The sequence below is a fragment of the Hyperolius riggenbachi genome, chromosome 2 (assembly GCF_040937935.1).
Source record: "Hyperolius riggenbachi isolate aHypRig1 chromosome 2, aHypRig1.pri, whole genome shotgun sequence".
Classification (NCBI taxonomy): domain Eukaryota; kingdom Metazoa; phylum Chordata; class Amphibia; order Anura; family Hyperoliidae; genus Hyperolius; species Hyperolius riggenbachi.
The window spans coordinates 277,446,411-277,468,021 of NC_090647.1; the positions used below are offsets into that span (position 1 = coordinate 277,446,411).

At 46.9% G+C, this 21,611-nt stretch overlaps 1 long non-coding RNA gene across 1 annotated transcript in view; it reads right to left on the bottom strand.

Moving 5' to 3' along the window:
- LOC137544317 (uncharacterized) overlaps positions 1-21,309 on the bottom strand; it is a 39,106-nt gene extending 17,797 nt beyond the window's left edge. The window contains exon 1 of the long non-coding RNA XR_011025816.1: positions 21,197-21,309. This is a non-coding gene — a long non-coding RNA (uncharacterized lncRNA). The remainder of the gene's footprint in view (positions 1-21,196) is intronic.
- Positions 21,310-21,611: the final 302 nt, after the last annotated feature.

The window sequence follows — 21,611 nt, forward strand, 5'->3', positions numbered from 1 at the left end:
TACCAGGCCGTAAATAAACACAACAGGAGGTCCCAGACAGCGGTCGTGCAGCCCACATCGTGTCCAATACACAACTGGGACAACACAGTTTTCAACCCGGGCACCTCAGAAAAATTAAACCTTTTTTTTTGTAATGGTTTTGTAGTTTTGGTTTTACAACCAATTACACAGATATAGCTATTTTTTGACGTAATAGCTGGTGGCAGAGTGGCAGCAGAAGGTAAATCTGTGTACCCTGGCGTTGGGAAACACAGACAGACAGCAGCAGCAGCAGGAGGAATGGAGGAGTAATTATGTGTGCAGCTATTGTTTGACGTAATAGCTGGTGGCAGACTGGCAGCAGAAGGTAATTCTGTGTACCCTGGCAGTGGGAAACACAGACAGACAGCAGCAGCAGGAGGAATGGAGGAGTAGTGTGAGTGTGGCAGCAGGCAGGCAGCGTGACATAATAGCCCTGGTACCTAGCGGTGATACCAGGCCGTAAATAAACACAACAGGAGGTCCCAGACAGCGGTCGTGCAGCCCACATTGTGTCCAATACACAACTGGGACAACACAGTTTTCAACCCGGGCACCTCAGAAAAATTAAACCTTTTTTTTATGGTTTTTTGGTTTTGTTTTTAAAACAAATTACACAGATATATAGCTATTGTTTGACGTAATAGCTGGTGGCAGAGTGGCAGCAGAATGTAATTCTGTGTACCCTGGAAGTGGGAAACACAGACCGACAGCAGCAGCAGCAGGAGGAATGGAGGAGTAATGTGAGCAGCTATTGTTTGACGTAATAGCTGGTGGCAGTGTGGCAGCAGAAGGTAATTCTGTGTACCCTGGCAGTGGGAAACACAGACAGACAGCAGCAGCAGGAGGAATGGAGGAGTAGTGTGAGTGTGGCAGCAGGCAGGCAGCGTGACATAATAGCCCTGGTACCTAGCGGTGATACCAGGCCGTAAATGAACACAACAGGAGGTCCCAGACAGCGGTCGTGCAGCCCACATCGTGTCCAATACACAACTGGGACAACACAGTTTTCAACCCGGGCACCTCAGAAAAATGAAACCTTTTTTTTTTGTAATGGTTTTGTAGTTTTGGTTTTACAACCAATTACACAGATATAGCTATTTTTTGACGTAATAGCTGGTGGCAGAGTGGCAGCAGAAGGTAAATCTGTGTACCCTGGCGTTGGGAAACACAGACAGACAGCAGCAGCAGCAGGAGGAATGGAGGAGTAATTATGTGTGCAGCTATTGTTTGACGTAATAGCTGGTGGCAGACTGGCAGCAGAAGGTAATTCTGTGTACCCTGGCAGTGGGAAACACAGACAGACAGCAGCAGCAGGAGGAATGGAGGAGTAGTGTGAGTGTGGCAGCAGGCAGGCAGCGTGACATAATAGCCCTGGTACCTAGCGGTGATACCAGGCCGTAAATGAACACAACAGGAGGTCCCAGACAGCGGTCGTGCAGCCCACATCGTGTCCAATACACAACTGGGACAACACAGTTTTCAACCCGGGCACCTCAGAAAAATTAAACCTTTTTTTTTTTTTAATGGTTTTTTGGTTTTGTTTGTAAAACAAATTACACAGATATATAGCTATTGTTTGACGTAATAGCTGGTGGCAGAGTGGCAGCAGAATGTAATTCTGTGTACCCTGGCAGTGGGAAACACAGACCGACAGCAGCAGCAGCAGGAGGAATGGAGGAGTAATGTGAGCAGCTATTGTTTGACGTAATAGCTGGTGGCAGTGTGGCAGCAGAAGGTAATTCTGTGTACCCTGGCAGTGGGAAACACAGACAGACAGCAGCAGCAGGAGGAATGGAGGAGTAGTGTGAGTGTGGCAGCAGGCAGGCAGCGTGACATAATAGCCCTGGTACCTAGCGGTGATACCAGGCCGTAAATGAACACAACAGGAGGTCCCAGACAGCGGTCGTGCAGCCCACATCGTGTCCAATACACAACTGGGACAACACAGTTTTCAACCCGGGCACCTCAGAAAAATTAAACCTTTTTTTTTAATGGTTTTTTTGGTTTTGTTTGTAAAACAAATTACACAGATATATAGCTATTGTTTGACGTAATAGCTGGTGGCAGAGTGGCAGCAGAAGGTAAATCTGTGTACCCTGGCAGTGGGAAACACAGACAGACAGCAGAAGGGCAGTACACAGCAGCCCACTGTAGGTGTAAAATGTGTGGCTGCAGGCGACGTAATAGTCAAAGTGAACCAGGCTGGCTTAGTGAGCAGGAGCCAGGAGGTGGTAAAGGGTGGTAAGGCACATTGACGATGGTTCTTAGCCAGTTCATGTCCCCCTCTCGCCGACAACAGGGGCCAGGAACTCGCCTTCCACCCACGCCTGGTTCATCTTGAGAAACGTCAGTCTGTCCACAGACTTGTGAGACAGACGTGAGCGTTTCTCGGTGACCACACCACCAGCTGCACTGAAGCAGCGCTCGGACAGCACGCTGGAAGGGGGGCAGGACAGCACTTCCAGGGCGTACTGCGCCAGCTCGCTCCAGATCTCCAGGCGCTTGACCCAATACTCCATGGGATCAACAGGGGCATCGCTGTCAAGCCCCATGTAGTCAGCCACCATGCGGGTCAGGCGCTGGCTGTGACCGGTGGAGGATGCTGCTGCATGCACCTCCTCTCTAGTCACTGCTGCCGGAGCCTCTACAGTCCTGTAGAGCTCGTGGCTGAGAGACAGCAGGTCTGTGGGGTGCTTGCTGCTGGATGCAGGCACCTGCTGCTGCCTCTGTGCTGGCTGCTGGACAGTGGGGGTGGAAGGCTGGGGGAAGGCTTCCTCCAAGCGCTCAACAAGGGCCTGCTGCAAGCTCCTTATTTGTTGCGCTGGGTCTCCTCCTGCAGGCGGCAGGAACTGGCTCAACTTCCCCTTGAGGCGTGGGTCCAACATCATGCTGATCCAGATGTCCTCCCTCTGCTTCATCTGGATCACCCTGGGGTCCCTGCGCAGGCACGTCAGCATGTGCGCTGCCATTGGGAAGAGGTGGGCCACGTCTGCTGGCACATCGACGGCAGTGCTGCTGTCCTCATCCTCCTCCTCTGCCTCGTCAGCCTCATCCTCTCTCCACCCCCGCACCAACTCAGCTGCACTGTGCTGCTCCCCCTCATCAGCAGCAAGGTCAGGGACCTCCACCAAGTCCTCCTCCTCCTCCCCCTCAGAGGTGGACTGTGCAGCTGCTTGCCGCTCCTGCTGGTCCAAGGCTGCCGCTCCCTGTTCCAGCAAAGCATCGAGGGCCCTGTTCAGCAGACAAACCAGGGGCACCCACTCGCAGACCATAGCATGGTCCCTGCTCACCATGTTAGTGGCCTGCAGAAAGGGAGCCAGCACTAAGCACACCTGCTGCATGTGCCTCCAGTCATCATCGGGGACGATGGATGGGATGTTGCTGGTCTTGTCCCTTCTCTGAGCGGCGGAAACAGTGGCCAGGGCAAGGTACTGGTTGACAGCGTGCTTCTGTTCAACCAGACGCTCCAACATCGCCAGGGTGGAGTTCCAGCGAGTCGGAACGTCAAGGATCAGCCGATGGCGTGGCAGATCCAGCTCCTTTTGCACGTCTTCCAGGCTCGCACAGGCTGCAGCCGAGCGCCGGAAGTGACGCACAATGTTCCTTGCCGTTTCCAGCAGTTCGCCCATCCCCTGGTAGGTGCGCAAGAACTTCTGCACCACCAGGTTCAGCACGTGGGCAAGACAGGGGATGTGGGTCATGTTTCCCCTGTCTATTGCGGCAACCAGATTGGCCCCATTGTCGGCCACCACCTCTCCGACTCTGAGGCCTCTGGGGGTCAGCCAAATCCTCTCCTGCTCCTGGAGTTTGGCCAACACATGGGTTGCCGTCAGCTTGGTCTTCCCAAGGCTGACCAAGTGCAGCAGCGCTTGGCAGTGGCGGGCCTTCACGCTGCTGCTGAGGCGGGGGGTTTGGCCAGGTGTGCCGGAGGATGGCAGAGGATCGGAGGAACCTGCTGCAGTTCCCCTGACCCTGCGGGGTGGCACCACCCACTGTGTTGCTGCTGCTGCTGTGCCCGCTGCTGCTCTCCCATCCTCACCCCCTTCCACCAAGCTGACCCAGTGGACAGTGAAGGACAGGTAGCGGCCTGTCCCGAAGCGGCTGCTCCAGGAGTCCATGGTGACGTGGACCCTTTCACCAACCGCGTGCTCCAGCCCTCGCTCCACATTGGCCATCACAAAGCGGTGCAGTGCAGGAATGGCCTTGCGGGCAAAGAAGTGTCTGCTGGGGAGCTGCCAGTCTGGGGCTGCGCAAGCAAGCAGTGCACGAATGTCGCTCCCCTCCTGCACGAGCGTGTACGGCAGGAGTTGGGAGCACATGGCCCGTGCCAGCAAGCCGTTCAGCTGCCGCACGCGACGGCTGCTGGGAGGCAGAGCCCTAACCACCCCCTGGAAGGACTCGCTCAAAAGGCTCTGGCGTGGCCTTTTGCTGGCACGGGAATCAGCAGACACAGCGGAGGAGGCCACTGAGGACTGGCTGCCAGAACAGGCCTCAGTGTCGGTGGCAGGAGTTGCAGAGGGGGGAGGAGCAGTGCGTTTCCGCACTCCTGCTGGTGCTGCTGGAGGAGCAGGAGGGCGGGTGGCTGCTGTTGCTGCTGCTGCTGCAGCTGAAGGCTGTGCAGTGATGGGTGTGGTGCCACTGCCAGCACCAGATGCCTTCAGCCTCTGGAACTCCTCATGCTGGTGGAAATGTTTCGCAGCAAGGTGGTTGATGAGCGAGCTGGTGCTGAACTTTAAGGGGTCTGCACCTCTGCTCAACTTCCGCTGACAGTGGTTGCAAGTGGCGTACTTGCTGTACACAGTGGGCATGGTGAAAAATCGCCAGATTGGTGACAGAAACATCCCCCTACGGCATGGAAGCGCTGCTGCCGCCTGTCTCCCTGTGGTGGTTGGGGGGGGGGCTTGGGTGCGGCTGGTGGTGGTACTGGCAGATGCTGCTGCTGCTGCTGCTGCTGAGCCTGAGACACCAGCAGGCTGTGGGACCTGCCTACTGCTGCCAATGCTTGCAATGATGCGCCTCCTTGCAAGGCCCACAAGCGCATCCTCCTCCTCCTCCTCAGAGCTGCTGAGGACGACATCCCCTGGAGGTGGTGGCACCCAGTCTCTGTCTGTCACCGGGTCATCATCATCCTCCCCCTCCTGAAACATGTCCTGCTGGGATGATGACCCCCCAAACTCCTCTCCTGATGCATGGATGGGCTGCTTGACTGTCGCCACAGTCTTGCTGTCCAATCCCTTATCCCCCAAAGTGCCCATCAGCATCTCCTCCTCCAAATCGCCAACAACAGCAGACAATACCCTGATGGTGCCTGGGGTAAAAATACTGCTGAGTGACAGGTCGCCAACTTGTGACGGTGAACTGGCCTCCTCCCCAGACCCTGCTGGGCGGCTGCTGCGAACAGGGGTGGTGGTGGTGGTGGTGAGGGTGGAGGCCTCGGATGCAGAGCTGATGGCGGGCTGCTCATCCTCCGTCATGAGTTGCACCACAGTGTCTGCATGCTTTTCCTCAATGGGACGTTTCCGACCCGGCTGGAGGAAAATCGGAGCAGGTGCTACACGCTGCTGCTGCTGTGTCTCTGCAGCGTGAGTTGCAGATGCTCCTGCTGGGCGGCGCCCAAGGCGTCCACGGCCAGTGGCTATGGGAGGAATGTTAGCCACTGATGCTGCTGCTGCTGCTGCGGAACTGTGCATGGTGGCGCGGCCGCGGCCTGCCACAATGCTGCTCCCTCTCCTCCTGATTCCCTTGCTGCCCTTCCCCTTGCCCAAACCGCGCTGGCTGCCACTTCCAGACATCTTCGATGTTTTGGGCGTAAAGACAAATTTTTTTTAAAAGGGCGGGTTAAAAGTGGGGTACTTTAATGGAGTGGGTTGGTGGGTGAGGTGACTGAGTGAGTGTCCCTAGTACAGTAAGTAAGTAGTAACAGTCAGGAAGTACAACTAGAAGTTACAATAATCAGTAGTAATCACAAGTAAATTTAGTGTGTGTACACTACAGACAGTGAGTGCACGCACGCGCAAACACGCGCAGGAGCTAGCCTATGAACAGTGACTGAGTGAGTGTCCCTAGTACAGTAAGTAAGTAGTAACAGTCAGGAAGTACAACTAGAAATTACAATAATCAATCAGTAATCAGAAGGAAATAGAGTGTGTGTACACTACAGACAGTGAGTGCACGCACGCGCAAACACGCGCAGGAGCTAGCCTATGAACAGTGACTGAGTGAGTGTCCCTAATACAGTAAGTAAGTAGTAACAGTCAGGAAGTACAACTAGCAGTTACAATAATCAGTAGTAATCACAAGTAAATTTAGTGTGTGTACACTACAGACAGTGAGTGCACGCACGCGCAAACACGCGCAGGAGCTAGCCTATGAACAGTGACTGAGTGAGTGTCCCTACTACAGTAAGTAAGTAGTAAGAGTCAGGAAGTACAACTAGAAATTACAATAATCAATCAGTAATCAGAAGGAAATAGAGTGTGTGTAGTGTGTACACACTACACAGACAGTGAGTGCACACACACACGCAGGAGCTAGCCTATGAACAGTGACTGAGTGTCCTAGACTCCTATAGTACAGTAAGAGTAAGTAGTAACAGTAAGTACAACTAATTACAATAATCAATCAGTAATCAGAAGGAAATAGAGTGTGTGTGTACAGTACACAGACAGTGAGTGCACACACGCAGGAGCTAGTAGCCTATGAACAGTGACTGAGTGTCCTAGACTCCTATAGTACAGTAAGAGTAAGTAGTAACAGTAAGTACAACTAATTACAATAATCAATCAGTAATCAGAAGGAAATAGAGTGTGTGTGTACACTACAGTACACAGACAGTGAGTGAGTGCACACACGCAGGAGCTAGTAGCCTATGAACAGTGACTGAGTGTCCTAGACTCCTATAGTACAGTAAGAGTAAGTAGTAACAGTAAGTACAACTAATTACAATAATCAATCAGTAATCAGAAGGAAATAGAGTGTGTGTGTACACTACAGTACACAGACAGTGAGTGAGTGCACACACGCAGGAGCTAGTAGCCTATGAACAGTGACTGAGTGTCCTAGACTCCTAGTACAGTAAGAGTAAGTAGTAACAGTAAGTACAACTAATTACAATAATCAATCAGTAATCAGAAGGAAATAGAGTGTGTGTGTACACTACAGTACACAGACAGTGAGTGAGTGCACACACGCAGGAGCTAGTAGCCTATGAACAGTGACTGAGTGTCCTAGACTCCTAGTACAGTAAGAGTAAGTAGTAACAGTAAGTACAACTAATTACAATAATCAATCAGTAATCAGAAGGAAATAGAGTGTGTGTGTACAAGACAGTGAGTGCACACACGCAGGAGCTAGTAGCCTTAGCCTTAGCCTATGAACAGTGACAGTGAGTGTCCTAGTACAGTATAACTACAATACTAAATACAGAATCAATCAGTAGTAAAGGACAGCAGAAATACTGGTATAGATGAGAGAAATATACTAACAGAGGACAGGAGAGAACAGCTGCCCACACAGGCAGGCCCTGAGGCCTAAAGCTGTAAGCTTGCCTGCAGCAGCTGTCTCTGTCTATGTAACACAAAAGCTACTAACTAAAATACAATGTCTATCTAACTAACAACAATATAGGTGTGTATAGGAGGTGTATGTGAGCAAAAACGCTAGGTAAATGACCACAATAGAGCTCTTGCTAAGCCAAAGCACAAAGGAGCAACTCTCTCTCTATGCAAGTCTCAGGCAAGGACGGAGAAACCTAACATGGCGGCCGCTATTTATAGGGTAGGGGCTGGCCAGGGTCCCCCTCTGTGATTGGCTGCCGTCAGAGGGCCTGGGAGCCCTCTGATTGGCTCTAAGGACATCAATCTGGGCTATGACGCTATTCGAGCTCGGTACCCGAGCTCGAATAGCGCCGTTTGCTCGAATAGCTCGAATAGTGAATGGGCTATTCGCGTTTACTCGAATAGCCCATTCGAATAGCTGCAGCTATTCGGAGCTCGAATACCGAGCTCGAATAGCTGAAAAAGAGCTCGAATATTCGAGCTACTCGAATATTCGAGCTCTGCTGAGCACCACTGTGGCTGAGCGGTGTACACAGAGTGGCAGTAAACAATGCTATATAGTGTGGCTGAGCCGTGTACACAGAGTGGCAGTAAACAATGCTATATAGTGTGGCTGAGCCGTGTACACAGAGTGGCAGTAAACAATGCTATATAGTCTGGCTGAGCAGTGTACACAGAGTGGCAGTACACACAATGCTATATAGTCTGGCTGAGCCGTGTACACAGAGTGGCAGTACACACAATGCTATATAGTCTGGCTGAGCGGTGTACACAGAGTGGCAGTAAACACAATGCTATATATAGCGTGGCTGAGCGAGGTACACAGTGGCAGTACACACAATGCTATATAGTCTGGCTGAGCGGTGTACACAGAGTGGCAGTAAACAATGCTATATATAGTGTGGCTGAGCGAGCGGTGTACTACTGTTCCCAGCAGCGACACACAATGACTGGGGGGGACCCTGGCTAGCGTGGCTGGAGAGCGAACTACCCTGCCTGCCTACCCAAAGCTAAACCCACAGAGAAATGGCGGAGATATGACGTGGTTCGGGTATTTATTTACCCGAACCACGTGACCGTTCGGCCAATCAGAGCGCGTTCGGGTCCGAACCACGTGACCCGTTCGGCCAATCACAGCGCTAGCCGAACATTCGGGGAACGTTCGGCCATGCGCTCTTAGTTCGGCCATGCGGCCGAACGGTTTGGCCGAGCACCATCAGGTGTTCGGCCGAACTCGAACATCACCCGAACAGGGTGATGTTCTGCAGAACCCGAACAGTGGCGAACACTGTTCGCCCAACTCCTTAGCTACGCCACTGCTGGTGATAGTGGAAGCCACTGAAGATAGACACATTGTCAAACTTTTTGTTTGGATTTACCTACCTTTAGCAAACATGCATTATACATGTAATGCCTATGACAAGTTTACTGACCTCTAGTAAATAGACAGAAGTAACTGAAAGACAAGCTTGTTTTGTTTTGTTTTTGCATCCCCACATGTATCTTACTGATGAATACCTCCACTGTCTAATCCAGTGGTTCCCAACCTTTTTGGAGTTGTGACACATCACACCAAACATTCACATCTCCGTGACATGTAGACTAACGGCTGGTGGTGAGTGTCCGTTACTGCTGCTGGCATAGTGAGGGGCCGAGGGCTGCTGGTGAGTGGTCATTGCTGCTGCTGGCACAGTGGGGGCTGCTGGTGAGTGGTCGCTATTGCTGCTGGCATAGTGAGGGCTGCTGGTGAGTGGCCATTACTGCTTCTGGCATAGTTGTGGCTGCTGGTGAGTGGCCGTTACTTCTGCTGGCATAGTAGGGGCTGCTGGTTAATAGCTGCTGCTGACACAGGGGTTGCTTTGAGTATAGTGGCTGCTGCTGGCAATCTGACAGCTGCTGGTCAGTGGCTGCTGCTGGCACAGGGGCTGCTGCTATTATAGTTGTGGCTGCAGGTTAGTGGTTGCTGCAAGCCCAGGGGTTTCTTCTGGCACAGGAGCTGCTGCCTAAACATGTGCAGAGAGGTGCACAAAAATGCATCACTCATCCTCTGCCTCTCCCTCTGCTCCTCCACCTCAACTGGGATGCTATCTTGCAGTGCATCTTTTGTAGATAAAGCAGGGCTACAGGAAAATGGCAGCCGTTGTCCACAAATGTGGACACTTGTGGCCATTTTCTTGTAGTCCTCTTCTAACTACTGTACAATGGGAAGGAGCGGAGGGGAAGGCAGAGTGGGACAACAGAGCAGCATGGATGGACACAGAGCGGAGACACAGCGATACATACCTGAGGTTGCATGGGTTGGGAACCACTGGTCTAATCCATTTAAATGGGGGATTCTAAAGTATAGAGTCTCTAGATCACAAGTTTCGAACTCCAGGCCATGGAGGCCAGATCCATGCCAATGTTTAGATGGATTCAGAAAGAGAGGAATGTGTTCTACCTGATGGACCACACCTTTCCTGATTCAGACCCATCAATTAATTTGAGCTGTGTCAAAAATGTGTGAGGACTTCGGCCCTCAAAGAACCTGTTAGACATCCCTGCTCTAGCTCTAATGACAACAGCAAAATGTCTTGTGGAAACTGCAGTTCACCCAAAACACATACTAGCTGTAAACTGTCCCTGATGTATGATTGATGGTACATTTTTAACATGGGGATACAACAATGAAACATTTGTAAAACCCAAAGGGCCCAAAGCACATACGCTTGTCTCAGATTAATACCTACTGATGGGTGCAGGGGAAACGTTTATGTGATCATACATGCCAGATTAAACGGTTGGCTTTTCAGTTTTGTTTTAAATGTGTCCAGGGATGGAGCTATCTTGATTGAGTGTGGCAGGGCATTCCAAAAGGTAGGGTCAGCATGACAGAAAGCTTTCGCTCCAAAGGTTTTTAGTTGGAATCTAGAGGTGGTCAAGTTATTAGATCCTTTTGATCTTAGGTTGTGGGAGGTGTGAAGCAGTTGTAACAAACCCTTCAGATATCCGGAGGCTAGGTTGTGTAGAGGTTTGAATGTTAGCATACAAGTATACATCCACATATTTACTAGTATTTTTTGTAAAAGAACACTTACTAGGTATTATGGACCTATCCAAGCGATTTGTAAGGTATAGTAAAGGTGGTAAATTTCCTTTCTAGCTATGATTGTTCATGTTTGTCTCATGCAAAAGTGTAGTATCAGTACGGCTATCACATTATGTTGTATAGTGATCTGTCGTCAGTGAAAGTTAAAGAGAAGATAAAAAAGGATCTCCTAAGAGAAAACTTTGGAGAAAAGGTGAACTGAATAAGGGCCATTGTCTGTAAAACAGTTTAGCAAAACATGCCTGTTCATCGTTATTATTGGTGCTATGCTTGATGTTTATGTCACCTGTATCTGTTTATGTGATACATTTTCTTATTTGGCAGATGTGCACCTTTAAATAAATAATGATATTGCAAAACATTCATAGTAAAAAAGCTAAAGAACATATCCATTAAAGCCATATGATGTCCCTGAATTACAGAGTTCATGAAATGAAGCTAATCTAGCTTACATATGACACTTGTTGCACAATCTATTGGGGATCATAAATACTTCAGCACATTTGGTCAGATAGGCCCCTTTACTATGAGTATTTGGGTGTGTTTAAATGTGTTCCAGGCCTGCAACTTTTAAAGATCAATTGATATGAGCCCCTGAGTCACAGTATCTCTGGTGCTTGCTATCTGTAAAATCCAGAAGAGCTTATGTCAGCGCCACAAGCAGAAATAGATAGATGTTACTTGACTGAAAAAATATGCTATACTAGACCCTTAAAGAGTGTGGTCAATCAGTAGGACATTCATTCATCTGCCCACTCCCTAGTAGTGTGGATCATTGACTAACAGGAAGTGATGTAGCCTCACTTTCCCTAAGAAAAAAAATATTTAACTGATCATCTTTATACATTTCAAGAATTTTAACAAGCTGTGTTACAAATTCATACCTGGATACAATATGAAGAGGCAAAGACTGGCACTAGATGAAGGCAGAAAACATTGGGTACACCGGATTCTGTACTATATGCTAGGACGTGCTCTCAGAAACATACATTTGCTTGAAGAAATGGAGAAAGCAGAGGCACTGTAATAGCAGAAAATGAAGTACCTTTAATCCACGGTGTGACATACAGCAGGGTACACAGTGGGGGTGAGGGGATGCCTGACAGCTGTTTCGCTAAGAAAGCTTCTTCAGAGGCAAATATAAGGAACAGGACTGTTCCTTATATTTGCCTCTGGATAAGCTTTCTTAGCTTTCTTAGCGAAACAGCTGTCAGGCATCCCCTCACCCCCACTGTGTACCCTGCTGTATGTCACACCGTGGATTAAAGGTACTTCATTTTCTGCTATTACAGTGCCTCTGCTTTCTCCATTTCTTCATACATTCATACCTGGTACTGCAATGGAGTTGCCATGTATTTCCCTCTGCAGTTATCTTTCTAGAAGGAAGTGGTAGGTGGGAATGAAAAAATATGGCTTCCTGTCAGCTATGCTTTTCCCCTTCACTGTGCAATGAAAGCATCAGTCCAACGAACCCAGAGACGCTGTAGGGGATGCCAGAAAAGGATTTGCGCAGATGTCTGGGTAAGCACTGAAGCAATGACACAAACAGAGAGGTGGCAATTCTGGTAAATTCAATTAATTTAAGTGTATGCTGTTATGTTGATTTTCTGAATTCCTTATCAATAAGAGAAATTATTTATAGTTTACCATTTTCCTATTTACAGCCTATTGTACAAAATTGCATAATTGCATCATAGCTGATGTGTAATAATAATCCAATTAAAAAAGCAGTAATGTTGACAGTGCCAGGTACTGCAAATGAGACAAAGAGGGTTGGTGATAACGAAGCTTTTCTCTTGAATATCTTACCTTACTTTTTAAATCAATCTATACTAAGACATCAGAGAGGGAGGTATAAATTGCCAGACATTTTTGTGAATCCATTTTGGGGGGGGGGGGAGTTATTTTGTTATCAGGTTTATAGATTTTTAAAAAATCTGGGTAATATTAAATATATCAAGTAAAACATCATCCACTCTTTGTTAAAGAAAACCTGTTATAATGTTTATCCAGCCCACCAGAGGGGGCAAAAATTAGAGGGTGACAAGAGGAGGATCCCCTCCCCAAATGTCCCCTTCTTTGATCTCCCTGTCTCCCCCTCCCTAGATGTGTGGCACCACTTCACTCACCTGCTCTCAGCATTCCAGTGATGGTATCTTCATCCACCCATTCAGGGTCCTGTATTCATGGCTACAGTGCTGCCTCATGTGGCCTGTTACATGCTTCTGGGTCACATGAGGCACAGCTGTAGTCAGAGAGGAAGCAGGACTTCACGTGTGGCTGGTGATCCCATCTGCTGAGAGCGGGTGATGATGCGGTGCTGGTGCAGCACATACCCAGCATTCTAGGGATCAGAGCCGGGAGGAGATGCTGTCTTGGAAAAAGCAGAGGGAGGTAAGCATAGTGGCAGTGGCGGCAATGCACAGCCCAATGTGTCTCTCCTCTCCAGTCCAGCTTTGCACACACACATAGGGGAAGGGTGGCGTACTCACAATCTATTGCTTCAAGTGGTAATAAGTCTAGAAGTGGTTCTGGGAGTAGGTAGCAGCAATTGCAAAAGGCGCAGGGAGTATGTTTGCAATGTGAGCCAGAAACAGGGAACAGTGATTGCAGTTGGAACATGCAGCAGGGAACAATGATTGCAATGGGATCAGGAAACAGTAGGTGCAATGGGAACAGGGAGCAGTGATTGCAATGGGAACAAGGGGCAGTGATTGAAGTAGGAGCATGGAGCAGTGATTGCAATGGGAGTAAGGAGCAGTGATTGCAGTGGAAGAAGCTAGCAGTGACTGAAGTAGGAGCAGGGAGTAGTGATTGTAATGGGAGTGGGAAGCAGTGACTGCAATGGGAGTGAGTAGAGGCGATTGCAGTGGGAGAAGAGAGCATTGACTGAAGTGGGTGCAGGGCACTGCGATTGTAGTGGCGAGCAGTTATTGCAATTGGAGTGAAAAGCAGTGAGTATAATGTGAGTAGGGATTGCAGTGGGAGAAGGGAGCAGTGATTGCAATGAGCAGAGAGCAGTGATTGCAATGGAGCAGGAAGCAGTGATTGCAATGGGAGCAGGAAGTAGTGATTGTAATGGGAGTAGGTAGTAGTGGGAGGTGTGATTACAATGGAGCAGGGAGCAACGATTGCAATGGGAGCAGGAAGTAGTGATTGCAATGGGCGTATTAAATAGTGGGAGTAGGGAGTAGTGATTGCAGTGGGAGAAGGGTAAAGTACTGTAAATACTCGCATATAAGCCGACACGCATATAAGCTGAGATACCCACTTTTCCCTCAGAAATCAGGAAAAAGTGATTGACTCACGTATAAGCCCCCTCCCCAGTATAGCCCCCTCCACCGTAGCCAGATTTTTTGTGCTGAAAAATTAGGCATGAGAGTATATAAGGTAGAAGCAGGGATCAATGATTTCAAAGGGAACAACGATCAGTGATTGTAATGAAAGCAGGAAGTAGTGAGTGTGATAGCTATGCTGAACATTAGTTTTATTAGCTATACCTAAAAAGGATTGTCATTTAAAAAAGTAGGATGTTAAACATTATTGCTATTGTAACATTGCTGTTTTGCCGGACTGCTTTAATTGTTTTATTTTAGTTATTTTCTCAGATTTAGTACTATAAATTGAATGTAACGTTAAATCTATAACATCACATGTAAATATTTCTCAATGCACTTTTACTTGTGTCATCTATTGATTTTATGTACACAGTGGTGATGAAAGACCTTATGTGCTTGTGGAGGATTTTCTCATTTCTATTCCTTGCCACATACGTTTTGCTTGATTTACAACACTGTGACTTTAGGCCGGAAACAGTAAAATGGAAATGCTGGAAAATACAAAGATCATCCTCCTAAATCATTATTTCACTTTTAGCATTTAGGATGTATCCAGGTTTGGCTTGACATCACTTTCTTGGCAAAAACTGTCTTTTCCCTTCCAGCTCCTCGTCCAAATGTCTAAAAAGCACACTGGTTTTTTAACACAGAGACACATTAAAAAAGTAATTGTTAGCCTGTAATTTATACCTACAGGGAGTCTTACAGACCCACATATAGAATGGGTGTAAAAAAACAAAAAAGGTGCCTTTTCCTTTGAATGCCAAGTGTTGGAAGGTAGGACATCCCCAGTTATGATATCCTGAGTCTCCTGAGTCTCCTGACACCTTAGTCATCTTTTGCCAAGTAAACACTGTGTATACTAAGTACACATATTTTTTTTTTTTTTTTTATACAGATGCTACATGATGGAGCAGAAGATGGGTCATCATTATGCCTCAGAACTCCTTGCCATTCATTATTGCTTTTTGAGAAGTGTGCTAAATCTGTCCTGAAAACACCAGAGACAGAAAAATCACATTCAACAGCACCAGCTCAATTCCAAACGGGGACAATATTGTTTTATGTGTTTTGGAAGCATTGTAACACCTCACAGTGCATGAACAAGACAGAACTTGTTGGCCCATTTTTTTACATTTTGTTTTTTTAACCTAGAATAGTGTTATTATATATTGGCGGCCCTAGTATATCCCTGGAGAGTTGCATCATACTCATTACCTGTATTAACCATAGACACCCTGGGCCATATGCAATTCCCTTTTTCTCCTGAGTTTTCTCCTAGGAGATGAATTTTCATTTTCGATTTAGGATAACTTTTTAGCACTTTGCAATTGAAAAAGTACCAAAAATTAGGTGAAACAATACTGTAAAAATTATTTTGAGTATTTGTTTGCTGGCTGGCAGTTTAAAACGCATTTCATTTACAAATTGTGAAAATTTAACATAGGAGAAAACTCGGGTGAAAAAGTGAATTGCATATGGCACCTTGGGCCATATGCAATTCACTTTTTTCTCCTGAGTTTTCTCCTAGGAGATAATTGTTCATCTTTGATTCAGAATAGATTTTCAGCATTTTTCAAAGGAAAAAGTAGCAACATATTGGTGAAAAAGTACCATTAAAATTATTTCAAGCATTTTTTTGCTTGTTGGTGGTTTAGAAGGCATTTTATTGACAAGTTTGAAAATCTCACCTTGGAGATAACTCAGGAGAAAAAGTTAATTGCATATGGCCCCATGGGTCATATGCATTTCACTTTTTTCTCCTGAGTTTTCTCCTAAGGGATCATTTTTCATCTTTTATTTAATATAACTTTCAGCACTCTGCAATTGAAAAGGTACCAAAAAGTAGGAGAAAAAGTACTGTCAACATTTTATTGAGTATTTTCTTGCTTGCTGGTGATTTAAAATGCATTTTATTGACAGGTTTAAAAATATCACCTAGGAGAAAACTGAGGTGAAAAAGTCAATTGCATATGGCCCCATGTATAGTTCACAGCTGTCCTTTAGAGGTAACGTATTGGTTAAAATTGATTTTTTAAACAAACTGGTGGAGTGGAATTTGGAGGAATGAACACTTACTCCTTTGTACTGCATGCTTCAATCTACATTTTAAAGCAATAGTGAAAAAAAGAACAGCACTTGTTCCCATTGCAAGTTACATTACCTGGGAAATTCTGGTTTCTGCACCCTGGGCAATACCGGGTTCGTAACATTGGTAGTACCTTTCAAAGGAGGAGGCAACCCCTTCCCTTACTGGTGAAAACCCCTGTCCTATGTTAGGACAAGGGGCTCATTCTCACCTCCAGTGCCCAGAAGAAAATGGGAGGAACTACCCCATACATGTGGAAGCAGATTGAGCATAGTGGTACATTAATACCAAAACATTTTATTAGGCGTTCAGGTACAGCATAAAGGGATAACATGTTTCGGACTGTGTGCCCTTAGTCATAGGATGCACTAAGGATGCACAGTCCAAAACACCTTAGCACTTTTATGCTGTATCTGAATGCCTAATAAAATGTTTTTGGACTTTTCTGCTACCTGGAGTGTGTGGATTTCGTTTGACTGCACTTCTCTGGCATCTTGTATCCAGCACTTCAAATGGAGTTGGGCAAGGTTGAGCGGTGCCTTTCTATACTTGTAGTATATTCATACCGCTTACCTATTCCCACAAAGAGACTCCTCCTACTCTCTCATTTTCTTTCTCCTCAATTTATGCTCTCTCTATTCTTTCACACTCTTTCCCTCCTGCCAGCTCTATTACTCATGTCCTCTCTACTCCATCTCATCTCTCCGATCTCACTTCTGTTGCACTTTCGATGTCATTTGCCCGTCTCATATTTTTCTCAAAATAAATATACAGTTGCAGCGCTTAGACATATTTTTATTATTATTGATTCATAAAGCGCCAACATAAATTCTGTGGCGCTGTACAAAGTAAGTATATTTAAGATATCGAGCAGTTAGGAGGTAGTGGCATCTCTCCCTTCCCACTTGGACAATAAAGATAAAAATAAATATAGTGCAGGTGTTGTATTCATTCTCATATTTTTCTCAACTCCTCTACTCTCTCTATACCTTTTTTTCTCCTCTTTGCTCTCTCTTTTTCACATCTCACAATTTTTTTTCACCTCTCCTCCAACTCTCTCTTCCTTCTTCTCTTTTTTTGTTAATCTTGGTCAATGCTCTTTCTCTTCCTCTCCCTTCTTTGATGCTCTGCCTAGGGTCTAAATTGGTCTTTAGCTGACTCTGCCATAATAAATATACAATTTAAATTGCACAGTACTCCACTTAACACATCTCTATTTAGAATATCCAAAATCCACCCAGCAAAGCTCAAACAGTCCAATACACAGTGACTGTGACCTTAAATTACAACCAGTGTGCCATTGCAGTATCTAAAACAAAAGTAAACAATTTACACATACAGAGCATGTAACCGTATTAGATTTAATATTAGGGAAAAAACAGAATCCAGGTGTTTTTCACAAAGTTCAACAAACCCCTCCTTTATTATGACCCATTATGGTCCATTGTTTCACACAGGGGCGCCTCTAGCCATTTTGTCACTCCAGGCGAGAAAACCTGTGGCGCCCCCCCCCCCCCCAGTCTTCAGCCACATGAAACACCCCCCCCCACACACACACACACACACACACACACACACACACACACACACGCACACACACAATATTATACTATATTTTCAATCGTTTTTTTGATCGATTTCTCATAGAAGTGAATGGAAATCGATCGGACAGTAAATCTGAAAAATCTTATTGTGTATTCCCAGCATCACACATCCTGGGACTGTTTGTTTACAATAGCATTTAAAGGAGAACTGTAGTGAGAGGTATATGGAGGCTGCCATATTGATTTCTGTTTAAGCAACACCAGTTACCTGGCAGCCCTGCTAAGCTATCTGCCTGCAAAATCACACCAGAAACAAGCATGCAGCTAATCGTGTCAGATCTGACAAAAATGTCAGAAACACCTGATTTGCTGCATGCTTGTTCAGGGTCTAGGGCAAAAAGTATTAGACGTAGATGATCAGCAGGATAACCAGGCAACTGGTATTGCTTAAAAGGAAATTACCGTAATATGGCAGCCTCTATATACCTCTCACTACAGTTCTCCTTTAAAGTGACCCCAGAGATCACGAATTACAACATTTTTTACTTACCTGGGGCTTCCTCCAGCCCCATAAGCATGGATGAATCCCTCGCCATCCTCCCATTGCCCTCTGTTCAGCGGTAATCAGTGCTGACCTTCTGTGTATGCGCAGAAGACCCCGGCAGACATCACTGAGCCAAATGCCGGAGCTGATTATCGCTAAAACAGAGGACTGCGGGAGGATGGCGAGGGAAGAACCGTTCTTATGGGGGTGGAGGAAACCCAGGGTAAGTAAAAAAAAAAACTTTATAAACCGTGATCTCTGGTACACTTTAAAGTGGACCTGAACTCAGAATGTCCTCTCTGCTCTTAAAGATAGGCAACAGCATAATAATTTTTACATTGAACCTGAGATGAGAAGCGTCCCAAGTTCCATACTTACCTGGGGATTCCTTAAAGGAGTTATCCGGGCAAAAATAAGAAAATAAACGCTACTTACCGGGGGCTTCCTCCAGCCCCAAGCGCCCAGCATGTCCCTCGCCGCAGCTCTGCCCGCAGCCGCTCGCCTGCGCAAACGTCGCTGTCAATCACCGCCACGTGGGCCGGAGCGGACGGCGCAGTAGTTCTGTGCCTGCGCAGTCCGCTCCACGTGGCAGTGATTGACAGCGCCGCTCGCGCAGGTGCAGTACAGGCCAACCTGGAGGCCGGCCTGACGTCATCGCTGGGGACCGGGACAGAGCTGCGGCGAGGGAATGCTGGGAGCTTGGGGCTGGAGGAAGCCCCCGGTAAGTAGCGTTTATTTTCTTTTTTTTGGCCGGATAACTCCTTTAAGCTCCGTTAGGGCTGCTCGTCCCTCGCCATCTCACTGGGTGACTCCTGTCACCTGCAGTTGTCCCCGAAAGCCTGGCTGCACTCCATCGTGCATGTGTGGCTCGGCCAGGCGTGCTCCCGTCCCTGTACTTGTACTGCGCAAGCACCGATCCCGCCCAGGGACAGGAGCGCACCTGGAAGGGCCGCACATGTGTGACTGAGCGCAACTCGGCCAGGCTTTCGGGGACAATTATGGGTGACTGGAGTCACCCAGGGAAATGGCAAGGGACGAGCAGCCCTAACGTGTTTAAGGAAGCCTACTGTAAGTATTGTACCAAAGACGCTGCTCGTCTCTGGTACACTTTAAAAAAAACATTTCTTTGTTACAGCTGATACAAATCTTAAAATAAATCATCACTTTTTCTACTTCCTGCTTTCATGGAAGCATACATATTGTTAACATCCTGTGCTTTCTAATGAGCTTATCTGCCATGGCATGGCAGTCAGGTGACACAGGGAGGATCAAATTACAACTTGCGATTAGTAATAAATGAGGGGGCATGAAACAGGCTAAATCTAAATACATACAGGGTGCATCTCTCCAAGTTTTCCTTCTGTCCTGTGCAAGAGTTCAGGTCCACTTTTTTTTTTTTATTAATGCAGCAGCAAGAAGTGATCACAACTTTAGCCTACTATGGGCATGGGCTTACCTTAAGCTGCCTCAGCACAGCACTCCTAATGCAGCCACTTGTTTGGGGGGTCCGGGAGGGGGAGAGAGAGAGCAGTACACATGCAAGGCCGGGCCGGCCAAGGGGGGGCTCAGCAGGGGGCACAGACACAGTAGCCGTGCAATCTTCCTGTCCTCCCATCCATGCGGCGCCAGCCAGGAGAGTCACGCTGCCTTCAGGCAGGGGGCGGAGTTAGAGGTGGCATCGCACACAGTGCACACACACAGTAAACAAACTGCGGCTGCTGCTAGGGAGAGGGGTGGTGGGCGGGCAAGGCGATTTGGAGGAGGTGGAGTGGGCGGGACTATCCACCGAGACTTTCCAGCTACTCTATTGGCTGGGCCTGGGCGGGTGGGGAGGGGGGCGTGCATATAAGCGGCAGAGCACCACGACCACGTGGTGTAAATAAACCACGATCGCCGCCGACAAGCAGCTGATTTTAATAGCGGCGATCAGCCGCACACAGTCAAACCACCCTCCGCAGCAGCGTGCCCGGCGCCTCCCTCTCTTCATGCCGCCTCAGGCACCCGCTTGTAGTGACAGCCGGTAAAGGCGCCCCTGGTTTCACAATATTGATAGTAGAGTGAACATTTTGTACAGAATCCATTTGCATATACCTGAAAAATGAGGAACACTGATTCACTGAACTACGTAGCACATCTGTCCAGAAGTGAATGCCCTGAGTAAAAAAGTAGTCTGCCAGATTCATGTACTATTCAGAAGTTCTCAATAAAATAAATTGGCCCTTATTCAATTCATTTTTTCTCCTAAGTTTTCTCCTAGGTTATATTATCACCCCATATCAATACATTAAGCTACTTTTTAAGCCACAAACAAACAAGAAAATTCTATTTGACAGTACTTTTTCTCCTACTTTTTGTTACTTTTCCAATTGCTTTCAAGTGTTAAAAGTTATTTGAAACAGAAGATGAAAATGTATCTCCTAGGAGAAAACGTAAGAGAAAGAGTGAACTGAATAGGGGCCATTGTATCGACTGACATAAGTTTTCTTTTAATAGCTCTGACATAGCATATTTAACCAGCTTACAATAAATGCATCAGGTGGGCATGGAAAGATATGCATGGTTTGGAGGATACATTATTGCGCGACTGTCACAATCCAATATGTTGTCACATGGCTGAAAGGCAAGGTAAATATGTGTGGCTACACAATATACTTATTACTTTACAAGAAACTGGAATTATTTAAGCCACTATTATGCTCATCCAATCCTATTAAAAGAATTGGCAGTTTTCACTATGCCTTTACAATGCCAATGCTAAAATGTGTACTGCTCTGTTAGATAGGCGTTGTTTTGTAGACTTTATTTGGAATTATTTTTGTTTCAGATACACTAGAGTTATTTAGCAGACATCTTAGAAGGTTTGCACTGTATAGAAATGGTTTATGGTTCTGTAGCACTGTACTGCTTTGTTATAGTGGAAAATAATGTAAACATTGAATGATTTAGAATGGACCATTAACTGAATTGATCCTATTAAAATAATAGTAATGAAAGTGTGCCTTCTAGGCAGCCTTACTTGTTAAGTCACAGTACTTCTTTGAGTTTCAGATAGGTTCCCCACAATGTCTACACCTCTGGGTCCTGACAGTAAAGACAATCATTGCCCTGACATCAGACTCCAACCTCTGCACTAATGCAGTAGTATGATCAGTGGTGCTCAGCAGAGCTCGAATATTCGAGTAGCTCGAATATTCGAGCTCTTTTTCAGCTATTCGAGCTCGGTATTCGAGCTCCGAATAGCTGGAGCTATTCGAATGGGCTATCCGAGTACACTCGAATAGCCCATTCACTATTCGAGCTATTCGAGCAACTCGGCGCTATTCGAGCTCGGTACCGAGCTCGAATAGCGTCATAGCCCAGATTGATGTCCTTAGAGCCAATCAGAGGGCTCCCAGGCCCTCTGACGGCAGCCAATCACAGAGGGGGACCCT